General features: G+C 40.1%; 1 pseudogene; it reads left to right on the plus strand.

Moving 5' to 3' along the window:
- Window positions 1-12,556, plus strand: part of LOC130572964 (H(+)/Cl(-) exchange transporter 6-like) — a 122,359-nt pseudogene that overhangs the window by 1,805 nt on the left and 107,998 nt on the right.

Raw genomic sequence — 12,556 nt, forward strand, 5'->3', positions numbered from 1 at the left:
TGCTGTGTGGGTGTGGGAGGAAGTAGATGCAGGGGTTTAGGTTTGTCTCTTTCAGTGTTTTTGCTGAGGGAGTATCAGAGAAGGGGGACTGAGAAGGGGGAAAGCTGGGATATGTACAGTTATCAGATCAGTGGGTAGGGAAGCCTTCACACTTTAGATCTAGAAATCACTTAAATACAACAGAGTTGGTTTGTTCTAAATTATGGAGAACAGACAAAGCATCTACTGTTTGCTAATTAGCTGTTAATAAGATAATTTTCTGTGTTGGTGCTGGATAGAAGAGGATACTTCAAAGTGGAGGAAAAAGCAGAGAAGCTCTTAAATAGGCTGTCCTCTCTTTCTGGGGTTGGCTCGAGCTCTCTATTGTTGCTGCAAGCATTGCTAGACTGTGCCCCTGTTCCTTGGTGCTTACAGATTAAACATTTGAAAAGATGTAATCACTGTTTGTTCCCAATTGCAAAATGGAGGTGACCTTCAGCCGCAGCTACCTTTGCTTTACACCTTCTGGCATGACAGAAGCTTTTACCTTGTGTCCATCTAAAAGTAGTCGCTTTCATTTTCATGTCGTTAATTTATTTTTATTGCCCACTATGATGATGTTTTAATAGCGATGTGAAAGTATCAGGATCTTCACTTCTTCTAGCCTAAATACCCTTCTTTGTATTTGACCTGGAGATCAATTAGAGAGCTAGAAATAAATTCCTGGTATTCTGAATTCCAATCCACTTTTTGCTACTTTTATACTACAGATAAATACTTTCTAAAGTAATTGCCCAATCGCTTTCATTGATCTCTGAATTTCTTTTGTACCCCTCTAGCAATGCAGAAACTAAAGGTCATGGCATTTTCCACATTTAGCTATACTTTGGTTGGGAAAATGGACAACATTTCTTGTGTGCAGGCTCTCTGATATATTTGCTTTACCACAAGTTTAGCTGGGGAAACTGGAGAAGACATTGGGTTTCCACCCAAATCCTTTTTGTGGACCATCTCATAGTACAGGTCCCCAAAGAGTTGCAGTTACACACAAAGAAGATGAAAGTTTGTGGCAGAAAGGTGAGATTAGGTGGGCAGGGAAAAGGTCAAACCTTCTGAAGCCAAATTCATTGCTGAAATCAAAGTAYTGTGTAATGAACAGCTGCATGGATAGGGGGAAGTGGATTCACTTCAGTTTCTATTGTACGGTAAGCTTTGCTCTTTTAACACTCAGTAGAGGATGTTTTCTGAAAAGAGCAGTGGATTCTGTCTCCTTCTATCTTCTCTTAGTGTTACCGGAGGGAAAAGTTAGTTAAAATTATTAACAACATAACTTCTGCCTGGGTCCAATGAGATTTTGGCTCTCAGTGTGGTACAGATAAGCAGAAACATTTTCATTCCACTGCACATGAGGCTCAGGGGAAATTTTGTTTCTCGTATATTTTGTGGCATTAACAAAACACAGTTTACAGTGGATAAACTGAGTTGAAAGCTTGTAGATTATGTTTCTCAAGAAATTATTTGGTTTTTCAAGTTTCATTCTACCTAGCATAATGTTACCAGGGGAATTTATTGTACTCTGGAGYCAAAGATTTTCAGGAAACTTCACTTTATTTTCACGTAGACCATTGGATTAATTCTAAAGGTGAAACTTGCTCTGTAGGTACCRTTTTTTTTCTTGATGACTGGCCAAAGCTTGTGGTTTATATTACAACAAAAACAAAGAGTATACTGTGCCACCTTTCATTTCCAGCACAGGGAATACTCTCTTGGCTTTACCTTTACTGCCACACACATGCAGTGTGAAGTGCTTATTTTACTTGAAAGCAAATATCACAGTTTATCTTTTCCTTAGCAAAAATAGAAGTAGGGAGAAAAAACAATAAAATCACGTATGTCTATTTTTAGTTTCAGTGCAGGATTGGAATTAAATAGAATATAATGCAAGATATTTGGATYCTGTAGCAAATAAACCAGATTTTTTTGCTACTTCAAATTAAACTCATTCCCTCTGAATTCCAACACCTTAAATATTAGACCTCTCTAAATCCTTTGGAAAAAGATGGATATTGTTACAGCTATTGCTAAAAATATCACTAATAAAGTTTTGCACAGTCCACAGAGTACCTACATAGGAGATTGTTGTGATCCTGATTTTATGGCACAATATACCTTTAGTCCTCCCTGCCTGGGAGCAGACATGCAGGTGTTGAGCTTCTGATGCCTGGGAATGGCTGCTGGGATTCTCCCTCTGCCAGACCCTGTTTCTCTGTCAGCAGCACCCTGTGGACCAGCTCTTGAAGCCTGGCTGGATTTTGACCATGGCTTTTCTCCTCTCAAGAAATATCACCCATGTTTAGTATGGCCGCCTGGTGAATTTGTTAAACTCTAGGCTACTCATAGCAAGAACAAGAATAAGATTAAGGGTCAAGAAGAAAAGAAGGAAAGAGAAAAATAATTTCAACAGTAGGAGGACTTCAAGCTCAAGCAATTTCAGGCAGGCTGACAGCTGACTGTCCAACCCACTAACCCCAAAATKATCCCAGTTTAGGGTTTTTTGCAGGTAACTCTTGATGTGTGACCTTCCTGCATCTTGGCAGGTAGCTTTTAATACATTTTATGATCTCTTACTCTGTCCAGATCTTAATCATGACAAAAAGCTGTGTAACTCTATACCTGGGCTAGGGAAGTAATATCCTCACAGCTTTTAATAGGTTATCACCGACCTGTTGACCCCGTTTTGTTGCCTGGAAGATAAAATTAAAACATGATATTGCTTTCATCCTTGCTTCTTGTTGAGGAGTCAAGCAGAAAATTCAATTACTATTACAGCTGCCAGATTATGTTCTGTGCCTGTGATTTGTTGTTTTGTGTGTTGTTGTTGCTCAGCATGAATTTCCACTGTTTMACTTAAATTTACTTATAAATTATCTCAACGCACATGGATGCAGATGGACACTTAAGAAATGAACATTCAGCAGAGCTCTGGTTCAGCAAAGTCTTTTGAAGTGTTCATTAAAGCCATTATGTCTTGCTTTTTAGATGTAACCTGAAGTGCTGAGTGCCASTGCAGTACATCACAGAGTTTTCTGCTATGTGTGCCAACACCGTTGTCTACCTGCTTGGTTCCACTCCTGTGAGGAGTGAAAGAAGAGATCAGCTTTAAATTAATTAGCTGAGTGCTCTAAACCACAAGGAAAGATTTATTTCCTCTATGGAAATTACTTTGAGGTATCAGGTTTTGTAAGAAAGGATGCAATAATTCATGTCACTGGCAAGATGCTTGGAACACTCTTTTCTCCTTTCTTTGCCTCAGATTAAGAACTTGCTGGATATGAACATCTTGACCTTCATTCTGTCCATCCTCCTTGCAGTGTTTAGAGGTCTTCTAGCAGCTTCCTTTTCCCCCCTAAATTTAAAGGCTTATCAATTGCAAAATCCAGATTGATCAACTGCAAAATGCAGTTCTTTAATTCAGTTCCAAAATTGTCCCTTAGAAATAAAAGCAACCTGTTGGAGACTGTGCTTATGGTTTTCTTAATTATGTAACATTAACAGYGGCTAATGAGGGCAGGTCACAAACTGCTGGATGGAAAAGTGAATCTGGCAATGTGCAACAGAGTACAACAAACCTGTGGATTTCCAAAATGCATGTATGTATTTAGTGCTGGTAGGTATATGAGAATGGAGAAGATTTTTTTACTTGTTTGGTTTGGTTTTTGTGCTTGAAGTATTTTACCTGAAGAGTGGCTCTAGAGTGCTGTTCTGCTCTAGTGATACTACATCAGCTTAGTGACACTTAGCAGGTACTTTGCTGTGCTTTTGCATTAATTTGCAATTTATTGGAGAGCTCAAATGTCCTGATAAGACATGATGGGGCCACTTTACATCTAGGCTTTGGAGTTTCCATTTGGTATCACATGTCTTTGGASACAGTCATGCCATTGGAAAAGAAAGGGTATAGGCAAAGGGATCCCATATTTTGAACATTTTAATGCTTTTCAGTTTTATCCTTTGTTTATAGCTTAAGCACATTTTATGAAGAACATTATGAACTTAATACTCCTATAAAGACAGGCTGAGAGACTTGGGAYTGTTCAGCCTGGGGCAGAGAAGGCYCTGGGGAGACCTTGGAGCAGCTTCCAATACCTAAAGGGGGCCACAGAAATGCTGGAGAGGGACTTTTACAAAAGCATGTAGTGAYAGRACWGGGGGAAATGGCTTCAAACTGAAAGAGAAGAGGTTTAGATCAGACTACAGAAATAATTCTGGACTCTGAAGGTGGTGAGACACTGGACAAGGTTKCCCTGGGAAGCTGTGCACTCCCCATCCTTGGAAGTGTTGTCCAGGTTGGATGGGGCTTTGAGAAACCTGATCTAGTGGAAGGTGTCCCTGCTCATGACAGGGGTATTGGAACTAGATGATCTTTCAGGTCCYTTWCAGTGCAAACCATKTTATGAATAAATGTGGAGAAAGAAAACCTTCAGACCTTTTCTACTGCACTTTTAATAAATTGTGCACATTTGATATTCTCTGCAAGTTTCTTTAGTGAATGCTTCATCTAGTGAATAAGTTTTCTTTATTTCCACTATTTTTTAGGAATTATTTCTGAGGAGTTTTCCATTTTTTAGATGTTCAGATGACTACCTTTAGGGAAATTGGTGCACACTGAAGCCCCTTTCAGGGAAAGGCAATCACTTTGACTTGCATCAACAGCTTCCATTGATACTAGGAGGAAAACAATATTTTAAATATGAGAGAGTAAACTTTTGGAGCTAAAAGCGTAAAGAACTGTGAGTTGAGGAACTTGGCCAAGTCTGAAAGCTCTCCACAGACTACTAYAGATGCACATTCCCCATAGGTTTACCTCTCTAAAAGMACATTTCATTTRGTCCKWGGAAGTCCTGTGTRTCCTCTGGCAGTCCATCTCCTCCTSTGCCTAGTCCTGCTTGTTGTACTTTCTGCTGCACATCAGAGGTGTAATCTGACCTCGGTAGGAGGAAGAGGAGGAGGGATCCCGGTGAAAGGACTGCGCTGGAGCATGCCCGTGCTGTTGATGGCAGCTGAATTTCAGCTCCTCTTAGTGGCAGGATGGTGGCATTTCTGTTGGCAGCTGTGTTTGCTCACCATCTGCTGAAGGAACACACCTCGATGAAGCTCACTTCACACTTCTTGCTTCCACGTTTGAAGGAGAGAGTAAGGTCTGTAGGGAAAACAGGAATTCTCAGCTTTAGGGAGAGCCTTTCCCCTGTCCAGCCTTGTGCTGCAGCTTTGGTCCCCCATCTCACTGCAGGTCTGTGGCTTTGTGCTGTTGAGCACTGCAATGTGATATCTTAACCAAAATCCAGTTTTCAAACCAGCAGGATGAGGAGCAGAGCCCCATGTGTGACTCCCATTAGTCCTGTGGAAATGCCAAGGTTTCCAAAGGTTTCTGTTTGCAAGAGGTCAGGTTTGTAACAACGATWATTTTCAAAATTTGGAGCTGGAGTGCTCTGTTTGACAGCCATTTCCTCCACCACTGGGAAACCTTTGGCTTTCTCATGATGCATCACAGAAACCTTGCACAAGCTGCTTAAGCACACGAAAAACATTGCTTATTATTCTCTGGAATAAAAACCAAAACATGCATCAGCATAAGCCAGTAAGAGCCAGGATGTCAGAAGACACKACAGAATTAAACGTAAGATCATCTAGCAAAGATTTAGTTCCAGACATAAAGAAAACACTAAGAAAACTCCTCTAAGAGTTATTTTATGTTGTTTGAGTGGTGCCTTGCTGACTCCAAAAGTTCACGGAGAGTCTAGCACCTTGCCAGCTCGTACCTGAAAATGGGAGAACAGCATGTGTTTTGTAGGGTTGTGGTGCTTAAAGAGCTCTTCTGTATATATATTTTTACCTTAATCCTGTTTTTTTTTTTTTTTTTTAAATTTTTTTTTTTTTTTACCTTAACTTTGTAGCTTGAACTCTTATTCAGACTGTTTTTCCTTTTCTGTTAGTTCTAGAAGATCCTGCTCAGGTCACAGTCCTTATTTTATTATAACTTGGCAGAAAAGAGCAGGAAAGAAACTGTTTGATCTGAGAGACACCCATACATTTTTTTTTTTTTTTTTTTTTAATAAACTCACATAATGAGGCAGCTGAAAGAAACTATGTCACAGTGACTTTAACCAAAAATARTCTTGTATAAACCAGCTTGCATTTAAACTTGGAAAGAACCCATCACGGTATCTTCCACACCCACAACATAACCCGGAGTACCATTCCTTTGACTGGAATTGAATATCTAATCTTCAGCCCATAGATTAGACGAAGCTGTCTTCTAAGTGCCCTTCTGCCCCTTGGCCTGCATTTGCTTCTCCTCAATTCATCACCTTTCTCTCTGTGAGGAAATCACAATGCAGATAATGTTTTGCCAAGAATCTGGCAGAACTATCTTTCTTTTTCTATTTTTTTTTTTTTAATCACGTTGACTAATGCTTCTGTCCCAAAAGCTCAGTGTTTCCATGGGCAGGGTGGACAATTTAAGGATATATGGATATATACTTAATATATAACCTGTCAAAACTTTAAAAGGACACTTGAGAGGATTATTTTCCTTTCTACCTAGCTGTGAAGATAGGCTACTGCTTTAAATGTGTAGCCACTGGCTCCAGTCTAGCTGTCCTTCTAGTCCCTTTGGACTTTGGAGTTCTGGCAAAARATTGACCTGGGTTTGAACTGTCCCAGAGTCAAGTTTTCAAAAACAAAACYTGCCCTAAACTTTGTAGAGACTGAGCTACTCCCAGCTTCATCTGCTGTAGATGTGTTCTGCYCATAAATTTATAATCTTTGAGATACAGGGAAACAAAGGCTTGAGATATGATCATCTGACAGCTTGTCACAACTGCACACAGCTGAATCTCAGCCTAAAGGTTTCCATAAATGTGCTATCTAAGCTGTTTAATGGCTATCCACAGAGTGGATGAAACCTTGTGCAYGGGAAATGTATTATTACTGTGGTTGTGTGTTCCTGTAATTTTTCTCCAGATGTCTACTGAAATATTTTCTAAATATCTTTTAATTTTGGGCGTATCTTCATTTGTATAGCAATGTAAATTAATCTCAATTAAGATAAAAACCTGAGCATTAGTTTTGAATGAAATGTAACTGTTATACTGATGAAAAATATGCAGCACTGAAATGCAGTGCAGTCATCCCTTGTGCAAACTTCCTTTGCTTTTGGTGAATGCAAAGCAGACAGTGAAAGCACCTTCTGCTGTGCTCTGTTTCAAACATTTTTGGTTTCATTCACATTGACATCAAAATGGGTGTATGGAAAAATAGAAGGACCTGATAAAATACCTTCAGCCATTTGGATTGCAGTGTCTGTGCAATCTGTGTCTGTGTCTACAGTATAACATCTAATCAGCTTTAGGCTTTGTAGGTGTCTGGGGTGGCTGGGATGTTTAGGAACTTCTCTCTGTTCATTAACTGAGTGTCAGTCCTTTGATAATATCCTCGTGAGAGAAGGGAAGCAATAAGTTTGCAGGTTAGAAACAAGCCTTTAACTGTTCATACTGACCAGGGACTTCAAATTTGCATAAATGGGAAGGAATTTCAATTGAAACAGTGGACCCTTTCTGAAACACAGAAAGTAGGAAAATTTAAGTACTGATGGGGAAAAATGTTAAAGACTCACAGATCCTGAGTCCCTGCCATGCACAGGTGGGAGACTGCAAAGAACTCCATCTGGCTGCATCTCCCCCTCCTGCCTTGGTGGGCAGGCTGGCCACGTGGAGAGCATTTCATGTGCTCCAAATCTTCCTGGAGGTACCGGTGCTCTCTGATGGCCACAGTTGTCTGGTTCCAACATTTGTGTCTCTCAAGTTGGATTGGATGAATCCAGGCCTTGCTCATTGCTTGTGAGCAAATGTGGGATACGTGGGCAGGACAAAAGGGCAATTTTCTTGCGGTAAGTGATGGCATTAGGGGGTTTAGACACTTTTCTTTCTTTTTTTGGTCCATCCTTACATCTCATTATGAACTGTTTACTTAATTCCTGAAGGTATGTGCTAAAATTATTACAGTATATTTACKTTCCTTGCACTCTTGTCTTGAGTGTGAGAAATTGCCAGATGAGAAACAACTCAGAAATGTAAGTAGGGAGGATCACTATGAGCATATCTTGAGATGCATTTGTTGCCATGTCAAAATAAGGGGAAAAAGAGGAGAAAGGAGCAAAAGGGAGCTAAAAATKTAGAAGACCATGAAAGGTGGCTCTATGTATCACACAAACACTTCTTCAATTTCAAATCCTAATTTTGCTTTTAAAAGTATATAGGCCTAATAGATAGGTATGTAAGTCTATAGGAGACAGGTTGTGCTTGAACTGGAAGTCTGGAACTGGAAGCTGATGAAAAACCTTTGTTATTCTCAGCTCCATTTGGCTGAGGGACATGATTTGATCAGTCTCCTCTACGGGGACACGAATAGGTAACCCAGCACACACTGCAATCTGGAAAATTGAAAATGGCAATTATTGTGTTAGTAAACAGGCAGGGAACATGAGGCTGAATGGCTGAGGAATTTGAGGTTAAACAGTTGAAGAGATCCTTGAGTATAAGACAGGTTTTGCAGCACACGTATCTTTTTTGAGAAATACACATGAGGAATCCAGAGGAAATTAATAAGGGATTAATATCACAGTTTGGGAAAGGTTTGGGCTGCAGGTCATGTGATCAGGGAGCAGCCTGTGATTGACATGACCCTACCGTTTGTGACAGACTGTGATTGGGTAACCAGAGCCCGTGGACACCGCCCAACCAGAGAYGTGATTGGATAAGAACATTTGTGGGCGGAGGCCCTGCAGAGCAAACAGCCAATGGGTGTTACACTGGGAAGTTTGGGGTGTAAAAGGACACAGCTTTTGAAAATAAATGGAGAAGGATGATTTCATTGAACCTGCAAGGAGTGTGTCCCCTCTGGTCCCCATTGTCACGAGTGCCCATGTCCACATTGGGACATATCTGGCAGAAAAGTCAAAGGACCACACAGCCACAAAGAAGTAGAAAAAGAATTGCTCAGACTGAGGTTAAATGACAGCTTGATTTCACAGCCATTGCAAATGGCCACTGCCAGCTCCTAGTTGTACTAATTCATAAATTTGTAAAATSGATTAACTCCTCCTTCCAAGTGGGCAGCATCGTATACGTGTTACATAAAACAAACTAAATACTGACTAGCTCGCCATTACTGACTGGACTCTTGTCATGGTTTAGGAATGGTATTCCCTGATTTAATACTCTCAGTAAAAAGAAAAACCACAACTGCTCCTCTCCACCCTCCAGGGGGAGACAAAAGGCAGAGATCACAGGCTGAGGTAAGAATAATTTACTGGAAACAGCACTGAGATAAGGAAACAARCAGTAACAGMAACAATRCTAATAACAAAAATGTGCAAAGAARGGGTAGTTTAYATTCAAAATGCTCACGAAGCCCAWTAGAATGAAAAACAATGATGGGCAGACCCTATGCCTGCCACACTAAKTCCTTCTCAGAAGAAAGAGAGCCCCTTTCCCCTGTCCCTGGCCTGTAAGATGTCCCTGATAYWCCACAAGGTACTGAATTCCACAAKGTCCTGGTTGCACCCCCTCCCAATGATCTGGGCTGGAATCAGGACAATTCTAAACAGCTTGTTTAAGTATATAAAAAGCAGACATGCTTTCCTGTGCTTGTCACCAATTCTAGTATTTTATTTTGTTTGCAATACTTCATTCAGTATTGTTTGCTATAACATGAACTTACACTTTCTTTATAAAAGCAAACGTTGTCACTTAGTACCAGAAGTTGGTATGTATGCTGTTTTGGTTGCCACAGGAAAAGTCTTTTTCCTCACCCTGACATCCTTTATTTTTTTTTATTTTTATTTTAAGGACTAAATGCTTGCAAAATGTTATTTTTCAAAACAAAACAATTTTTTTTGCTGCTAAGGAGAAACATCTGTAACCACGATAATTTCATGGCTTTTTTTGTCTGTCTCTGAATCAAAAATAGCCAAGCTGATCCAKCCTACAGGCTGGATGGTCTTAGTGCCAATTTCTCATTTGGTGTGGCTAGAAGTTTTAAAGAGTACATCATGTTGAAACTGGATAGATCTGAAAGGAATTAAGCATCAAATTGTTCTGGACTTCMTAAGATCATGCACATGCTGAAGGTAGTGATGATGTCTCTAATAAGCTTGTAATAAGACTAAATGTGGAAAAGAAGCTTGTTCACTGTTCTCTTGTTCTTAGGAACTGAAACAGGGAATTATGACTGCAGTTGTAAGACTTYAGTTAGGATCATTTAGATTTGGCTCATCTCAACGTAACGTGAGATTATCAGTCAGTGCTCCAGAAGCAGAAAAATATCCTTAACCTTTTGAGATCCAACAGATTAGTAATAAGCACCCTTGCTGCTTTAAGAGATCCAATAGGAACCAAGAACAAAGAAATTTTAAGATGCTGGATTTTGTCTTTTGTACTAATCMAACTCAGTCTAGTGTAGGGTTTTGCTTTTAAACAGTGATAGTGAAAGACTGCAGCTCCAGATGGGGCTGTCTGTGCCAGTAYGACAGCACTCCCTTCTATCATAGCTTATCCTCACGCATTTACACCAAACACTGCTTTCAGTAGTGTTTTGTAGCTCTTCCAGCAGGCACTGGTATCCCTTGGAGAAGGAGGTAAAGAAGGAATTGGGTTTTTTTTCCATCAGCAAGTCTCAGCACTGCACATGTACTCCTGCAGTGTGGCAGGRCAGTCCTCCTGCTGCCACCAGGGAGAAATCTGTCTCTGCTGARTGCACTGATTTCGAGCAGGAATAGTCAGTGGTACAAAACCCTCTGTGTAAACAAGTCCTACACCTCCATTCTATGTGCTTTGTTATTCTTGCTCAACCATTTGTACTTTAATTGTAAAAAACTGCTTTCTTCTGCTGTTTCTCTCTGTTATTTTGGCATTGCTGCAAACTTCAAATTGTTTCTCAGATGTGCTGGTTTTTGTGTGTGCATTCCTTTACTGGTAGCAAAGACATATGTATAGAACTTGAGGCTTTAATATAAGGTAGTTACACAATCATATGGCTTCTAAAGCAGGGCATRGTAATCAGGTTTTCTATTTTTTTTTTCATTGACCATTATGAATTTGGAATACATTAATGTTTGGGAAGTTGGAATAATGTAAAAAGCAAATACAAGATTGGGAAGTATCTTGTATCCCTTTGGTTGCCAATGTGGGGTCTGGAAGAAATTTTCTTGCGCTAGATGTTGGCTGCATTTTAATTTTTCCTTGTAGTTCTGAGAGGGGATCAGGTGGGTCAAATACCACAGATCTCCTGCTCTTTGTTCCAGGAACAGAGTTCATATTGTTACTGTTTAGGCTGTGGTGGTGTCCAAAACATGCCGGCTGCTTTCCAGASTGGGAGAAGGAAGTTGTACCTGCTTGGAGAGTTCAGTTGTTCCGGATGACAGAGATTGAGAAAGTGTCCAGGAAYAGTGGAGCTGTACAGAAAGGATGGTTGTGGTCAGCATGATAACCGGCAGTCTAAGCAGCAAATGTTGAAATAACTGGTGCCAATATTTACCAAAGGAGAGCTTTGAGAACGTGTGGGACAAACACCTTTCAGGTGTGGTTTGAGTGTAGCCTGTGCTGCGGGGGAAGAGGAAACCTCTAAGTCCTTCCAGCTCTCCATGKCTCTCTCCAGTGCAAAGCTTTCTAATCGCAGATGCATCCATCAGCTCAGCTCTGCTTAACCCACTGTAGTGTGCACCCCAGGAATAGTGCATTCTTGGTCAGCTATCCCATTTTCAAGAGTTACAATGTGTGGGCAAAGAGGTCAAGGCCAGGCTACGCATTTTAATTTTTTTTTCCCTGTTGTCTGTGTTTAGAGAGCATAAAGTAATTCCTGGTTTCGGGAATTTGAGTTTCAGCAGTCAGAATTTTATGCAGAGGAATATAAGCACTAATAAACCAGGTAGATTAGTAGAATAAATTACAAACTGATCTAGTAARCTAGATTTATAAGTTAACAAAACAAGTTAATTGGGAGTTACAAGGAAAAGTTGGCATTTTGTGTAAAATCTATATCTAATGGACACATTCTATACAGGCTGCAAGGTAAATTATATTCATCCATTTAATATCTTGTTCTTTTTAATATTGAAGCATAAGTCAGCTCAAGAGGGAAATTTCAGAAACAGCTTGTTTATCAAGTACATGKATTGGTCCAGATGGAGTCAGATGTTCTAATCAAGCTTTTAATCAAGGTAAGAGAAGTTACATGATTGAGAAACTGAAATAACCTGAGGGTTTATTGAAGTACATTTACTCAGAACACAGGTTTCCTTCAAAGTAATGTAATGCTCCTTTCTGATATATCAGAAATAATTGAGACAAACRTGCTGGGAAGATCCTGAGTACAGCCTCTGAAAGGAATAGGGAAAGAGCTCTGCTGAGGTAGTACARTTGCCTTTCTTTGGCTTAAGTCGCTGTAGTTTCTCCTTATTTAGGTCAGGATTAACATCACACAGACTGGACTGGAGAGAGCATATATTCCTTGTTTTCCT

This window comes from Malurus melanocephalus, unplaced genomic scaffold (assembly GCF_030028575.1).
Source record: "Malurus melanocephalus ecotype Western Australia unplaced genomic scaffold, MMel_1.1 scaffold_46, whole genome shotgun sequence".
Taxonomy (NCBI): domain Eukaryota; kingdom Metazoa; phylum Chordata; class Aves; order Passeriformes; family Maluridae; genus Malurus; species Malurus melanocephalus.